Source organism: Lutra lutra, chromosome 4 (genome assembly GCF_902655055.1).
Source record: "Lutra lutra chromosome 4, mLutLut1.2, whole genome shotgun sequence".
Lineage (NCBI taxonomy): Eukaryota > Metazoa > Chordata > Mammalia > Carnivora > Mustelidae > Lutra > Lutra lutra.
The window spans coordinates 180,772,141-180,788,813 of record NC_062281.1 but is presented as its reverse complement, the minus strand read 5'-3'; positions in this window follow the sequence as shown (position 1 = coordinate 180,788,813).

Genomic DNA, 16,673 nt, shown 5'->3' with positions numbered 1-16,673 from the left:
CTCAGGGTCCTGGGATCAAGCCCCTCATTGGGCTCTCTGCTCAGCAGGGAGCCTGCTTCTCCCTCTACCACTCCCCTGCTTGTGTTCCCTCTCTTGCTCTGTGTCTCTCTCTGTCAAATAAATAAATAAAATCTTAAAAGAAAAGACCCAGACAGCTCCAGAAGCTGCCCTGACCAGGGCGAAGAGAGAGGGGCAAACTTTGTGTCACATCTCGGTGTGCTCTAACCAGCTGACAGCATTTAACACCAAAAGCAGCCCATGATGGTAAATCTTGCCTTTGGAAAGTTGGTCTAAGGCAAAGGCTGAAGGTCACTGCAGACTCTCAGCCCGCACCCTCTGTGTCAAGTATGCTTAACACTTCTGTGTTGAGAATAAATAAAACCACGTGTTAAGTAAGCCCATTCTCCACTCATAGGAAGCTTACAGTCCAGGAGAGAAAACACACATGCAAGTAAGCACCACATGGTGTCTGGGAAGGGAGAGAGGTTGAAGGGGGAAGGGCACCCTGCGTTGAACCCTAAAGGGTAAGTAGCAGGCCTTTGAGCAAAGGGTGAGGGAGAACAAAGGTGTTTCCCGGTAGAAAGAACAGCATGTGCAAAGGCATAGACATTAAGAAAAGAATTCAGTTGTGGGGGGGTTGCCTGGGTGGCTCCAATGGTTAAGCGGTTGCCTTCCGCTCAGGTCATGGTCTCCATGTCCTGGGATGGACCCCCATGTTGGGCTCCCGGCTCATCAGGGAGCCTGCTTCTCCCTCTCCCTCTGCCTCTCCCCCTGTTCATACACATACTCTCTCTGTCTGTATCACTCTGTCTCAAATGAATAAATAAAACCATTTTAAAAATTAAAAAAAAAAGAATTTGGTTAGGGCAAATGCGTGTTGGTATATATCGCTAGAGTAGGGAGAAGAGGTCAGGATGCGGCTGGAGAGGCAGGAAGGGCCAGCTCATAAAGAACCTTGAATGGCAGGTGGAGGACACCAGGATTTATCCTGAGAGCCATGGGAGCCAGAGAAGGGCTCTGAGTAAGGAAGTGGTGTGATTGGACAGTGACAGGTGGACAGTCTTTGTACCCTGAACCCTGATCCCTAGATGGGCATCATCGACAACTCTATCATAGTCCCCGTCACTGTTCCTACACTGAGGAAAGCCCACGGCAATTCCCTGACAGCTTCCTGCCCCCTCCAAACCATCCTCCATGTTTCCTTAAGACAGGCTTCCTGAAACACGTGGATTCCTGGCTGGGACATCTCCAGCACCTGCCACCGCTCCTGAAGAGGTCCCAGCTTCCCCCCACACTCCCCAGCCCCCCTGCCCCAGGGCATTCCAAGCTCTTCCGGTCAGCTCCCCCTCTGTATGTCCTGCCTTCTGTAACGGGCTCATGCTTTTCCTTCCATTTCCAAAGTTTTCATCCCCATTTCCATGAGTCAGAATCCCTCTTGTTTCCTGAATATTTCATACCTCCTTACTTACCATGACTTATCCCCTCCAGGCCCGGCTCTGAGATACACTTCTTTGCAGGGGCCATCCCATTCCTCCTGAACGGAAATGGTGGTTCCTTCCTTGCAGGTCTGATGGCAGAATGGGGGTTAAAAGGGTCGACTCAGTGATCAGACTGAGTTTTAACTCCTGATTTCACCACTCAGTAGCCGTGCAACCCCGGACAAGTGGCTTCAATTGCACGAGCCTCAATGGACTTCGTGTATAAAATGATCACAATAGTAGTACTCACTTCATGGGGTCATGATGAGGACGGTTGAAACCACGTACCAAAAGTACATAGTGTAGCTCCTGGAAAATAGTAAGCCCTCCACGAGTGTTTCCTATCACCGTAATCATAGTTGGGATGCCATAACTTTCAGAATTACTTTGAGTCCATCTCCCCCGATAATGAGTTTTGGAAGGGGAGGGGTTATTCAGCTCAGTATGTCCCATGCTAGCATTGGGTCTGAAACACTGTAGGCATTCAGCCAAAGACTGATGAATGGATGGATGGATGGATGGACAAACTGATGAAAGAAGACACCCAGCTTTAGGAGAGGTGGGAGCCAGGTTTGTCCTTTTCTGAACAGGGTTGAATGAATCCTGTGTCAGTGGACTGGTGTCCGGGGCAAGCTTTGTCATCAGACAATCTGTGGTTTGCAATTTCTCAGGAGAGATCTGTCTAGACAGAGGGGACATCGGGGAGGATCGAGGACTGCATGGGAATCAGAATCCAGGCAGGGGCTTTTCAGGGAACGAGAAGCCCAGCCTTCTCCCTCTTTTCTTCCTTTCTCGCCGCTCCCAAGTTTGCTGAGCAAGTTTGCTGCCTGCTCCCAGCAGTGGAAATGAGTTCACAGGACAACAGAGAGGGCCCTTCACCAGGTAGTAACAAGGGCAAAGGGAAGGATGGAGAATCCACCAATGAAAGGAACCAATATTTACTGAGTAGTTTTTACATGCCAAGTACTATTTTGCTGAACGTACGTTGTCATCTCCATAATCCTGAGAGGAAAGGACTGCTGCACTGCCACTAGATAAAGAAACAGACACAGAAGTTAGGTGACTTTCTCTTGCAAGCATTGGGACAGAGTGGGACTTCAGTTATATCTAATTCCGCAAGCCCAGGCTTCTCACCGTGAATCACGCATCTAGTGAATGAATATTTTGATCACCTGCTCTTTGCATAGGGCCGTGGTAAGCGGCTAGGGGACAGCAAGGATAATTCAGATGTGATTTCTACTCTCAAGGAGTTTTTAACCTGAGGACAGAGGTGAAGCCTTATCTATCTTTGTATTCCCAGCTCAGTGCCTGCAATATAATGAATGTTGAATGCAGCATGCATTGTCAGAGCTGGAAGGGCCTTTGAAGTTCAAGCTTATTGATCTTGTGAATTTACAGATGAGACTGACAAGGAGGAACTAACTGGAGAGTATGGTCGGGAGCTTTGGGCTCTGGAGGCAGACCACTGGGTTTGAATCTCAGCTCTACTCCTTATCAGCTGTGTGACTTTGGGTTGGTCACTTAACCTCTCTGGGCTTCAGTTTCTTTGAGGAAGGGGGATCAAATTGCAAGAATTAAGTGAGATCATTCATGAGTGGGGTTTAGCATAATACTAAACATGTAACCCCACGACACATTTTGCTGTGACTATGATTAACTCATCACACACTGAGTTAGTAACAGATCTCCAGTAAACCTTGCACTTCCTGACTCACAGTTCAGTGCTCTTTCCAGAGCCCCATTATTCCTTGTGTCCATCAGAGTGTGATTAGGGGAAAACGGGAGTCACCTAGGAAGGAAGGTACATGAGATCAGGTGTCTGTTGTCCTTGGGGACAAGTGTCCAGATGTCCGTGAGCCCATATCTCAGTGCCTCCCACCACTCTTCCTCCCTGTCTCTGACGCCTTCCCACCCCTACCATCCCCCCTCACTCCTAACTGGAACACAGCACCCAGACTCCTGATAACATCCCCGTACCTCCCATTGCAATTTCCTCTGGAATCAGCCAACAGGAAATTCCCCGGAGCAGTGAGGAATGGATGTCCCAGGGGCAGCCGTGATACCATCTCCAGCATCAAACCTCCGAGCAGGGAGAAGACAGGTCCCAGAGGAGAGGTTTCTCTGTTTATTTTCCTTGGGCTTGACTTCTAACCAGAGAATTTAATTAAGAGCTTGATGGCTTCACCCAGGGAATAGAAATCCAAGGGGACAGCAGGGCTGAGGCTGGTGGCCACCAGGAAAGGAGGGAGGTGCCTCCCTTGACTCAGCTCTGTGAAGGGTTTAAGCTGCCGCAGAGAAGTTCAGCTCACAGGGGACATCTGGTCTGACCCCGAGGCGAGAACCTTTCCCTCTCGGAACTGGAGAAATTTTAGATTCTGCGGTACAAATAGAAAAAAGTTGAAATCATCCAAGGAAATAGGCAAAGTGTGGTATTCTGGATGGCTCCCACTTGTAACCACTCCCCCTGTCTTCCTGGCCCTGCTGGGGATTTGTGGCGAGCCCGTGGGCCTGAGTTCAAACTCAGACCTTTTACATCCCTGAGCCTCAGAAGCCTCATCTGTAGAATCGGGACAACTCCACGGACTCTCACACAGTCTGCCTGTAAAATGAGAATAATATCTTTCCTGCAGAGTTGACTAAAAGAGACAGGATGTGGAAAATAGAAGGGAAGACAATGCATCAGGGAGAAGAGGGTATGGGCTTGGGGTTAGGCCCTGGGGTTAGTAGAACATTCTAGCTCTGCTGTTCCTTGGCTGGTGAACCTGGGCAGGTAGGGCTCTTCTCGGAGCCACAGTTTTCTTGTCTCTGAAATGGGGATGTTAGTCCCTACATGGCATCATAGTGAGGACAGAATGAATTAAGAGATGGAAAGGCCTCACACCGTCCCTGGTGTTCTTCGAATGTTCACTGAATGTGAACAGCCCTCGCCCCCTCCACCACCACCAGATCCCTGGGATCTTTCATGGGGAGAAGGAGTTTCTGAGGAGGGATTGTCTGTGGTCTGGGATAACTTCCTACCCCTCTACTCTCTGAGACACGGAGGGGCCGGGCAGGAGACCTAGTCATTTGCGAAGAGGAGGACACATTTTCCTCCGTGGGGCCAGCCTAGACTGGGGCTGGCACCAGATTAGTCACCCTCGAAAAATCCACTCATCATTTCTGTTTTTTTTGTTGTTGTTTTTTTTTAAAGGAGGTACAGTGGGGATGTGGAGTGGGGCGCCTGGCGGCTTAATCAGTGGAGGGTGCGACTCTTGATCTCTGGGTCCTGAGTTTGAGCCCCATGTTGGATGTAGAGATGACTTAAAAATAAAATGAAAAAAAAAAAAAAAAGCAATATTCAGCTTAACCAGCACTGATCAGTCATTTCAGCCAAAAAGATTTGTGATTTGTGAATGGGGTTAGGCACCCCGTCCCAGAGGGGTTGAATTTCTGGAATCTCGGCTTAACTCAGGTCAAAGCCATCTGAGAAGGGTCTGCCACCCATAGCCAGGAGGAAGCCTCTAGCTGCTAGGGCAGACTTAGGAATCTCCTAGGGCCAACGGAGGCAGGAGAAAACACAGAGAACACCATGAAGCTGGCTTTGAGCTCTGTGCACCCAGCCTTTAGTTCTTGCCAGATGCTGGGGGCCAGGACCCCATCATCTCTCTGCCTATTTCCTGTCCCCATTAGGTCACTCAGCTCTCCTCTGGCCATGTCCTCCTCCAGGCAGCCTTCCCCAGCACCCTCTCCTGCTCACACTCCAGCCCTGTTATACTTGATCCACCATTGTCTACCCTGCTTGCCACTCTACCCCGGGACTTAATAGATGCTGTCCATGCTCGACGCACGGTAGGTATTTCTTGAATGAATAAAATGATGTACAACGAGGCTATGATTTGCCCTCAAGGACTGTGGTGAGGGTTTCCGTGTGTCTACATTCCACTCGTCCACTTTGCAGCTCTGTGACCTTGCTCATCTGTAAAATGGGCACAGTAGAAGTGTTTGCCTGTGTTGTGAGGAGTACCTGAGGGGAGGACTATGTTTAGCGTAGTGCGGGGTGCCTAGTACGTGCTCAGTAAAAATCAAGTATTTGAACAGACAGTGGTTGATTGAAAGGTTTACTCCATATTTTGGTTTGTATGTGGAGAAAACTCCAGAACCAGCATATAAGAGGGATCAAGATGAAGGAGACAAGGCGGGAGGCTGTGGCAAGACATGTGGGACTTGACTTCAGGCAGGAGCTGCGGGGTAGATGAGGGGAGGGAAATTAGGACCGTTTCTGAGAGACACATTAGATACTCAGTGGACCAGTCCCTGACTCAGGGAGAGACACAGAGAGCATCGTCAGCCAATCCCGCCATCCTCCACAAGCTCGTAATTCCTGTCCTCTTTGGAGCTAACAGAGCATTTCAGGACAGTCCTCGGAACATTTCAATCAATAAGAGAAGGGGCTGAAGCCAGAGAAGGAGATGAGGCCAGGCCGGTCACAGGGACCAGGCACAGTGCTTAAATAACTCCTTAACTTTCACAAGAGCCTTTGAGGAGGGAATTAGCAACCCCATTTTATGGATGGACAATATGAGGCTCAGAGGGCTGAGATAACTCCCCAGGTCCCCCTTGAGGGGGAGGGGAAGCCGTCTGCTAACCGCTCAGGCACCGTGAAGAGCACTTTCCATACACGATTCCCAAGGGAATCATGAGGTCTTTACTTATTCGTCCCATTTTTTCAGACAAAGAGACAGCACAGAGAAAGTAGTGATTTGCCCAAGGTCTCACAGCTAATGCGTGACAGGAGGCCAGTGGTGCAGGGCCCACTCGCGGGACTCGGCCTGTGTATTTGTCCAGCTATGAAGTAGGACTCAGAACTCAGATGAGGGGGATGAGTGAGGTCCTAATTCCCAGGGATGCATGACGAAAGGTATGGAGTAGGGAGTGGGGGATTACTACAGCAGAACGAAGATGAAAGATGAGAGGGAGAGGCCACGAGAGGGCCGGCCCACTGTCAGCTGGCTCCCTCCATAGAGTTGTTTCCCTTCTCCCCAGTGTGTCCCTAGAGCCCACGAGCCCCTTGGTTCTCCAGTGTTTTTCCTCTGTGTGTGAGTGTGTTTATTTCTTGTTACAGAGAGGAAACTTTTAAGTAGGGGTTCTTTCTCGATGTGAACTGAACAGAGAGAAGTTGGGCTGATGCCATAATCCTACTCATATACCTGTCTGTCCCCTCGTACCATGCCTGCTGCGACCCAGCAAAGCCGAAAGGCAGGATTTAATTCTAAAACGTGGTTTCCTAATAATAATAATAATAATAATAATAATAATAATAATAAAATAAAAAAATAGGTGCTGCTTCCAAATTCAATCTTCAGGGACTGGAAAGACAGCTTTCCTCTCTCCAAAGACAAGACAGTTTGACAGTCTCTGAAATTTAAGGGAACTTTCTGGCATGGATAATTAATTGACAGACACATCTGAGGTTCCTAAGCATCCTTTTAAAACCTCAGGTGTACCCTTGGGGCACCTGGCTGGCTCAGTCCGTGGAGCATGTGACTCTTGATCTCAGGGTCGTGAGTTCAAGCCCCATGTTGGGCACAGAGATGACTTAAAAATAGAAATCTCAGGTGTTCCCTTCAAAACAGAACCTCCAAATTCCATGTAGACATCAGAGTTCATTCCCGAAAGACAATTTTGGGGAGTTGGAGCTGGTTTTCATCCATCTGACTGGAGAAATTGGAACCGATTGGTCACATCCAGCATCAGCGAGCGTGTGGAGAAATGGGGTCCTTGGGAGAAGAGATACGGGGACAGTCTTTTTTGGAACTTACTTGGGACAACTTGCCAGCAACTCTCCAAAGGTTAAGCGAGGATGCCTTTTAACAGCGCCATTGTTAATGATCAGCTTAACAAAGTACTCTCCCCCATGCACACGGATGTGTGTTTATCACAGCGGGAAAGAGAATGAAGATGACCCAAATGCCTTTCCATTCCATTTGGTTCAATCGATGATATTATATCTACATTATGAGCTCCTATAGAGCAGCTAAAAATAACTCGGTAGATTTCTGTGTATCAATATGATAAACTCTCTGGGCAGAAAAAGATTATGTGACAAAAGCAAGTTCTAGAAGAGTCTATGTGGTGAATTCATGTATTCAATTCATGCATTCATTCAAACTACATTTGTGTACACTTACAACTATAAAAATGTACATGAATGCTAGAAAAGTAGCTGTTCATAGTGGTCAGCTGGGGACAGAGGAGGGTGGCATGGTGGCGAACGACTTCCAATTTTTACTCTCTTACATGTACTGTTGGCATGTGTAACTATGGGATTTTATTTATATAAAATATATTTACATGAATATATGTGAATAAAAGAAAAAAATTAATTGTTAGGCTTTTGAGCAAGCTGCTTCTTTACATAAGCAAACTTCACCCTCTACATTATATAAGAGAGGTTACTAAGGTAACTTCTGGCTCTAAAATTCTACCCCCCAAAAAAAGCATTTTCAGTAAAACAGAGAATACTTCTAATCAAAAGGTTTTCCAGCCTGCCTGGAGTGGGGATCATCTGTGAGTCTTGTCAAACATCCCCAGGGATTCTGAATCTAAAAGGCTTCTCTCAAGCTACTGCTGAGTTATTTTATTTGTACTTTTTTTTTTTTTTTTTCTTAAACAAACGTGGTACCTAAAGGATCAGGAAGGGAAAGAGACCTCAAAGTCACAAAGCAGGTCTCCCCCACTCCTGGCGTTTCCTCTCCTCCCGCCCCAGGCCGGGGGCAAAAGAAAGCTTTCTCTTTCTCCCCCCTCAGCACCTCCTCCACCCCCACCCCACCCACCCCACCCCCTCCACACCCCACCCCCGCTCCATACCCCCAACCCCCGCCATCCCATCAGCTGCGAGCGCCCCCAGAATTCAACCTCAGACATTCTAAAGCAGCGCTCCAAAGACATTTCCTCCGTGTGGAGGAAGAGTGTCCTTTGAGGAAGATGCTAAATTGCCTTAATTATGGTTCTTTCGAAAGCACAACGCGCCCATCTGCTTTCGTGGTGGGGGGTGTGGGTGCACGCTGAGCACTGATACAAATCAGCCCAAATGCAAACACAATTAGCAGGTCCGCGCAGCCCTGCCGGCCAGAGGAAGGGGGGAGCAGGCCCCTCGGGTGGGCAGCAGATTGGCTGGGCTCCAGGGCTCCTCAGAGCAGGGGTTCCAGGCGGAGCGTGGGGCGCTGCCGTGCGGGGTGGGGGTGCAGGGCCCAGTGCACTTCTAGGGAGAGGCGGCAGGTGGGGGGGCCGCTGCCTGGTTGGTGTGGACCCGGTGCAACCCAATACACATGAGAAGCAGAAGGGACTCTGGGATATCATCATAGCAAGAGCACACGTGCTGGGGCCGGCAGCTCTGGATTCAAAGCGTGGTCTTGCCACTTACAGGCTATGTGACCTTGAACAAGACATAGAGCCTTCCCTGGGGCTTCCCCTTCTGTAAGATGAGGACAGTAATACCTCCTTCATAGGTTGAAGTGAGGAGGAGTGGGGTGATCCGTATAACCCACAACAGGAGGCCAGGCTGGGTTAAGTGCTGGAGAGTTCGTGCTCCTCTTGTTTCTTTTCCCATTATTATTCACGCACCCTCTCCAGAAAGGCTGACCCCCTCGTTCTTTCTCGGGCAGGAAGGATGCAGAGAGGAAGTGAAACAGTGTCTAGAAAGGACAGCAACTTAATCTGTGTCACTGAAGGAAATCGGCTTGATCTTGGAGAAAGTCCCTTCTGCTGGGACCCAGCATTCCCAGTTAGAACACCAGGTTTTTTTGGTTTTGTTTTTGTTTTTTTAAGTGAACCCTACTCCCAATGTGGGAGTTCGAACTCACGACCCCCAGACCAAGAGTTAGATGCTCTACCGACTAAGCCAGGCAGGTGCCCCTATAACACAAGGTCTTAAGGACATTTTCCTCCCTGGCCAGCAAGTATCTGATGCAGGATGACACCACCAGGCTGTCTCCAGAGCTCTTCCTGATGGGATGACTGCAGGGGAGTAGAAATCTCCAGACACTTGCTCATCATGGGAAGAGTCTGACTGGGAATATTAAGGAGTGGGCTGAGAATGAGGATAGCTCTCTGGCAAAGAAAGGACAACTTGTCCAGCTTTTTTTTCATACAGAAATTGATGGGACTGTTGATGATAATAGCAGCTTCTGTCCTTTTTTTTTTCTTCAAGATTTTTAAAAAGATTTTATTTATTTATTTGAGAAAAAGAGCCACAGGGAGCACGATTGGGGAGGAGAGGGAGAAGCAGGCTCCCCACTGAGCAGGGAGCCCAACTCTTGATTCTTGGGATCGTGTCCTGACCTGAAGGCAGACACTTAACCGACTGAGCCATCCAGGTGCCCCTAAAGATTTTATTTATTCATTTGTGAGAGAGAGAGAGCACGAGTGGGTGGCAGGGGCAGAGGGAAAGGGAGAAGCAGACTTCCTGCGGAGAATGGAGCCCACCACCCACCCGGGATCGATCCCAGGACACTGAGATCATGACTCGAGCTGAAGACAGACGTTTAGCTGAATGAGTCACCCAGGCACCCAGTAGCTTCTGTTTTTTTGACTATTCTGGGCCAGGGACTATGTGGGGGATTTTGCATACATACAATCTTTCACTCTTGTAACGCTGCTGGAAAGGAATGACCCCATTTCAAAGATGAGGAAACAGGGGCATCTGAGTGGCTCAGTCGGTTAAGCAACTGACTTTGGCTCAGGTCGTGATCCCAGGGCCCTGGGATTGAGCCCCGTGTCATGTTCTCTGCGCAGGGGAGAGCCTGCTTTTCCCTCTGCCTGCTGCTCCCCCTTCTTGTGCTCTTATTCTCTCTGTCAAATAAATAAATAAAATCTTAACCTAAAAAAAAAAAAAGATGAAAAAACAGATTTAGAGAGCTGAAATCAAGGCAGCGATGGGATTTGAACCCAGGAAGCTTTGGCATGAGATCTCTGGGCTTCATGCTGCACTACCAGTTGGGAACTGCTTGAAATGTGGAAAGAAAAATAAACATGCAGATTTCTTCCTATGTGTTAAGCAACAGGGATGAGACACTGTGTTTATTTCATTTAAACATTACAATAGTCTTGTAACATAGCCATTAATGGTCTGTTTTATAGACAGGCAGACTGAGGTTCATCGAGGCTAAGAACTGGATTCAGGGTGTAACAACACAGAAGGGCTAGCTTAGGGGGTCCGAACCAGTTTTTGGGCTGTGGCAATCTGGTGATACCTACAGACTCCTCCTCAGAACATGATTTTAATGCAAAAAAATAAAATACATAGGATTGCAAAGGAAACAAGTTATAATGAAATACAGTTGTCACAATGTATTTTTTTTTTAAATCCATGATGTAATAAAAGTACTTCTTTATGAGCACATTAAATAACAAGATCTGGCATCTGGTCTAAGAACCATCCTAATCTCAGAGTCATGATGATCATAAACAATATTTCAAGTTATCTCCAATAACCATAATGTGATGCCAAAATATCTATGATTTTTATTGGAAACAAAGCCACAGGAATTGCTACTAATATGTAGTTTATTGCCTTCATTCATAACTGACTTGATTCTAACTTTCCCATAGAAGATAATGAAAACATAGATGTAATTTTCCTCTATTTGAGTCTGTGTCCTGCTTGAATTCTGTCCATGGAGCTCTTGGAGAGGAGAGGGGTCCTGAAGTTAACACACCCTGCCTAAACTAATATGGTCACTAGATTGAGCTGTATTAGAAATCAGACACTGTCGTGCTTTGGTAACTTACCAATGGCTTATTTCACTGGAGACCAAATGTTCAACCAAGTGTGTGATGCTCTCCAATTCCATTATGCACACCTGAGGGAAAATACCTTTTATTTGAATGACCCATCCAAGGGAACAGGACCACTAAGAGATACGTGATGCTGATGCATGGAGGTCCCACCTGGGTAGACCTGTCCTTTCTGGTTCTTGGGGGCTTCACTGTGTGGCTTGAGTGCATGAAAACATGCAACCCACAAATTTTCAGACCATCTTCATTTTTTTAAAAAAATCTTAGTCCTGGCTCTGTTTTCAATAGATAAGATTTCTTCTCTCTTAAATGGAAGACTTCATTTAGTAAAGATTAAGACCTACCAAGGAGTGTAGCTAGCACTACAATATAAATTTTCTTTCAACATAAATTGAAATCATTCAATTTATATTTATCGAGTGTATTGTCAGTCTACACTCTTTTGAGCTAAGCAAAAAAACAAAACAAAACAAAAACAAACAAAACCAAAACAAAGCAAAACAAAACCAAAAAACAAATGGAGGGCGAGGAGGGTACTATTGGCTCACATAACTGGAAAAGTCTAAGAGTAGCACCACTTCAGGTAAAGCTGGATCCAGGCTCTATTTTCTGTTCTATCAGGTTCATCTCAGACAAGCTCTCCATAAAGCAGCCACTAGCAACTTCAGATGACTATCTCACCTGCTTAGCTACCTCAGCAGAAAAAAAAAAAAGTGCCTCTTTCTCAATAGTTTCAGAAAAAAATCCTGAAAGTAGCCCTCTGTGGATCAAACTAGGTCATGTATTTGTCTCTGAACCAGTTACTGAGGCAAAAATGCATGAAATAGGCTTGAGTTATAGCTGGAGCCAGTCCTACCTGAACCACAAGGCTTGGGGAGGGGGATTTTTCCCTTGCCCCAAGGGAAAATCAGGTCACTGACATGGATGCTGGGAGGGGGCAGCAGCTGATCTCTGTTTCGATTGCCTCATATTCACCTGCTCGGTGAAGGAGGGTCCCCACCCTAACTAGTATGAGAAGGCTGAGCCCATGACCCTGACACCAGATAGATGAACTCAAACAGGAAGTTATTAAACATACTCCCAGAGCCCTAGAGGAAGACACAGCCTGCCATCCAGGGCCACCCAGGGCTTGCACTCAGGAACAGACTGAACCAGCAGGGGAGATGGAAGGTGGGCTTTGTAGTAAACCCGAGGGTGGGGTGACCCCTGGTTTCCTCAGGAGGTTGTGATTGGTTTGTTTGAATAATTTCTCAGGCTGGCAGGGAGTTGAAATCAATTAGGCTGAGGACAGTGGGGGCAGCTGGCCCTGCTGATGGGGGAAATAGCAGGGTGGGGGGCATATCTGGAGCAGGGGAGCAGGCCTCTGAGGCCCTGTGAGCTCAAAGATGCCAGGGTGGCACAGAATACTTTAGACCTTGTAATGCACCCTGTAAAGGGCTACCACATGCCTCAGCACTAAAGCTGCTGGGATGGGAGGGGTCTCAGACATTTGCTGCTCCTGACTTTGAACTGGAATCTGACTCCACTAGGTCTTTCCTGGATCCGACTCTTTAAAACTGTTCCTAGGCCGCCTGGGTGGCTCAGTCAGTTAAACATCTGCCTCGGTGTCCTGGCATTGAGCCCTGCATGGGGCTCTCTGCTTAGTGGGAGTCCACTTCTCCCTCTCATTTTCCCTCTGTGTTCTCTCTCTCTCTCTGTCAAATAAATAAAAAATCCTTAAAAGGTTTTATTTGTTTATTTGACAGAGAGAGAGAGAGAGCACAAGCAGGGGGAGCAGCAGGCAGAAGGAGAAGCAAACTCCCTGCTGGGCAATGAGTCAGATCCCAGGACCCTGGGATCATGACCAGAGCCAAAGACAAATGCTTAACCAAGTGAGCCACCCAGCCACCCTCTCACAATGAAAACAAAATGAAACTGTTTCTACTTGCCTGCCTTCTACGTGAATACCTCCGCAAAACCTTCACCCACAACCAGACATTTAGAAACTTCTTCCTTATATGGAGTTATCCTTGTTTTGCTCTAAACTCAGTTCAGAAACGCTTACCCATTGAGTGACTCACAAACTCTAAAATATTTACTATCTGGCTCTTAACAGAAAAAGTTTGCCAATCCCTGATCTAGCATCATGGATCTCAGTCAAGAGGAGGCCAGCACCGGTGATAGGGCTGAGTTCAAATTCAGGCCCGATTACATCACCTCCCTGAGCCTGTTCCCTCGTCTGTAAAATAGGGATGAGAACAGTATCTACCAGAAGGTTGCTTTTTGGGGTTAAAAATATTCTGGGGGTGCCTGGGTGGCTCAGTGGGTTAAGCCTCTGCCTTTGGCTCAGGTCATGATCTTGGGGTCCTGGGATCAAGCCCCGCATCCGGCTCTCTGTTCAGCGGGGAGCCTGCTTCCCCCTCTCTCTCTGCCTGCCTCTCTGCCTACTTGTGATCTCTGTCTGTCAAATGAATAAATAAAATCTTAAAAAAAAAATTCTGGATTTAGGGGCGCCAGGGTGGTTCAGTCAGTTAAGCATTTGACTTTGGATTTCGGTCCAGGTCATGATCTCAGGCTGGTGAGATTGAGCCCTACATTGGGTTCCACGCTCAGCAGGGAGTCTGCTTGAGATTCTCTCTCTCCCTCTGCCTCTGCCCCTCCCTTCCACTTTCCTCTCTTTAAAAAAAAAGCTATTGGAGCTCCTGGGTGGTTCAGTGGGTTAAAGCCTCTGTCTTTGGCTCAGGTCATGATCCCAGGGTCCTGGGATCCAGCCCCACATCGGACTTTCTACTCAGTGGGGAGCCTGCTTCCCCCCCGCCTCTCTGCCTCTCTGCCTACTTGTGATCTGTCTGTCAAATAAATAAATAAAATCTTTTTAAAAAAAAGTTCTTGGGGTGCCTGGGTGGCTCAGTGGGTTAAAGCCTCTGTCTTCGGCTCAGGTCATGATCTCAGGGTCCTGGGATTGAGCCCCGCATCAGGCTCTCTGCTTGGCAGGGAGCCTGCTTCCCCCTCTCTCTCTGCCTGCCAGGAAAAAAAAAAAGTTCTTGATTTAGATAGTGGGGATGGTTACCCACCTTTGTGAACATATTAAAAAGCACTGAATTGCAGGGTGCCTGAGTGGTTCAGTGGGTTAAGCATCTGCCTTTGGCTCAGGTCATGATCCCAGGATCCTGGGAGCATTGGGCTCCCTGCTGGGCGGGAACCCTGCTTCTCCCTCTCCCTTTCTTGATGTCTCTCTCTCTCTACCAAATAAATAAGTAAATAAAATATTTTTTTAAAAAGCACTGACTGGGGCACCTGGGTGGCTTAGTGGATTAACGCCTCTGCTTTCAGCTCAGGTCATGATCCCAGGGTCCTGGGATCGAGCCCCACATCAGGCTCTCTGCTCTGCAGAGAGCCTGCTTCCTCCTCTCTCTCCCCGCCTGCCTCTCTTGCCTACTTGTAATCTCTGTTTGTCAAATAAATAAACAAAATCTTAAAAAAATAAAAATAAGAAAAGCACTGAGTTGTACACTTAAAAAAAGTAAATTTTATGACCTGTGAATTATATTTGAATAAAAAAAGGAAAAAAAAGCTGAAAAAAAAGCAGGGGTGGGGGGTGGGAGGTTGGGGGCACCAGGTGGTGGGTATTGTAGAGGGCACGGATTGCATGGAGCACTGGGTGTGGTGTAAAAATAATGAATACTGTTATGCTGAAAAAAAAAAATTTAAAAAAAAAAAAAAAAAAAGCTGACTTCCAAAAGCTGTCATAAGGATCACACAAGATAATGTAGAGTATAGCATAACTAAGAGGAGAGCATAGCCCTAACCCAGAACAGGTGAACTTCCCACCAGAACCAGCACCACCAGCACCAGCACCAACACCAGCACTGGGAGGTGGGGGACCATTTGAAACAAAACAGTATCAAAAGATTTTACGTATCAATTGACCTCTGCTATTTTCTCTTTCACGATACCTAGAATAGTAAAGCATCTGGCAGGCAAGCAAAATCAGCATTCACGCTGAAATTATACTGTCCAAATTTAAAATGTTTATCTTTTAAGATAAAAATAAATTTCTTTTCCTTAAAATATGATCATGCTTGGCAGATTTGACTACACAAAAAATAAACTGTTCTCCATGGCGCATGACACTATACACAAAGTCAAAATAACAAATTAGAGGAAAATATTTCTACATAAAACAAAGGAAGGATACCCAAGAAGTAGCTTGGAGGAGGACAAATAACTCACTGGAAAAACAGGCTCAGGGCACAGACAAGTCATAGAAGGTGATGCAAATGGCCAGAGTGCTTGAGAAAAGATACTCAGCCTCGCAGAGAAGTCAGGGAAATGCACATTCAGAACTAGAAGTGCTATTTTCTCTCCTTAGATTGCCCAAAATGTTAGCAACTAATAAGATAATAAATAAATAAAAATAAGTGTGAACCCACAAATTGCTACAACCTTTGGAAAATTAATCTGGTGCTATTTATTACAATTTAAAGTACAGGGGCACCTGGGTGCCCCTGGTCTGTTGAGCGTCTGCCTTTGGCTCAGGTCGTGGGATCGAGCCCCACATGGGGCTCCCTGCTCAGCGGGGAGCCTCCTTCTCCTTCTCCCTCTGTACCCTCTCCCTCTGTCTCTCAAATAAATAAATAAAATCTTTCAAAAAAAAAGAAATTTAAAGTATACCCATCTTTTGACCCAGTAATTGGAGACCCAAGGAGATGGGTATACAGAAGATTCGTGGAGACACTCTCTTTATAACAGAAGAACCAAAAAACTAGAAGCAAACTAAAGGTCCATCAGTGAGAGAAGGGCTGACTATATTAGTCCACATTCCATAGGATTTATTAACCATAGGCTGTTATTAACCACTACAAAGAAAGAAAGTGTTGCATATGGGTAGGACTGACCTCTAGACATGGTATTAAGTAAAAGAGGCAAGAGGCAGAACAGGATATACTGTATGTTTCATACATACGATAATATGTTGTTACGGAAAACGGGAGGGACAGTATTGCATACATTTTCTTATCCATGCTTCATATAGCTCCAGGGGGTCCATGAGAAAGGCAACAATAGCTGCTTCTGGAGACCCGACCCGGTGCCTGGAGGAGAGGAGTGGGAGGGAAATCCATCTTCGAATGCTCTCGTGTATCTTTGGAATTTTGACCCATGAGAAGGTATTAGTTATTAACATTTTAGATTAATCTGAAAGGCTATGCAGTTCCAAATATATTGGAGAGGTGTCCACAATATATTGTTGAATGAAAAAAATATGTTCCAGAAGAATAAAGAATGATTTTTTTTTTTGTAGAAAAGGAAGAAGAAAGGGAGGGAGGGAGGGAGGGAGGGAAGAAGGGAGGGAAGGAAAGAGGGGCCACTAATACTATGCACACATACACTCACATGTATTTATGTGAGACCCAAGCAGGGTGAGGAGCAGAGGCTTCTGGG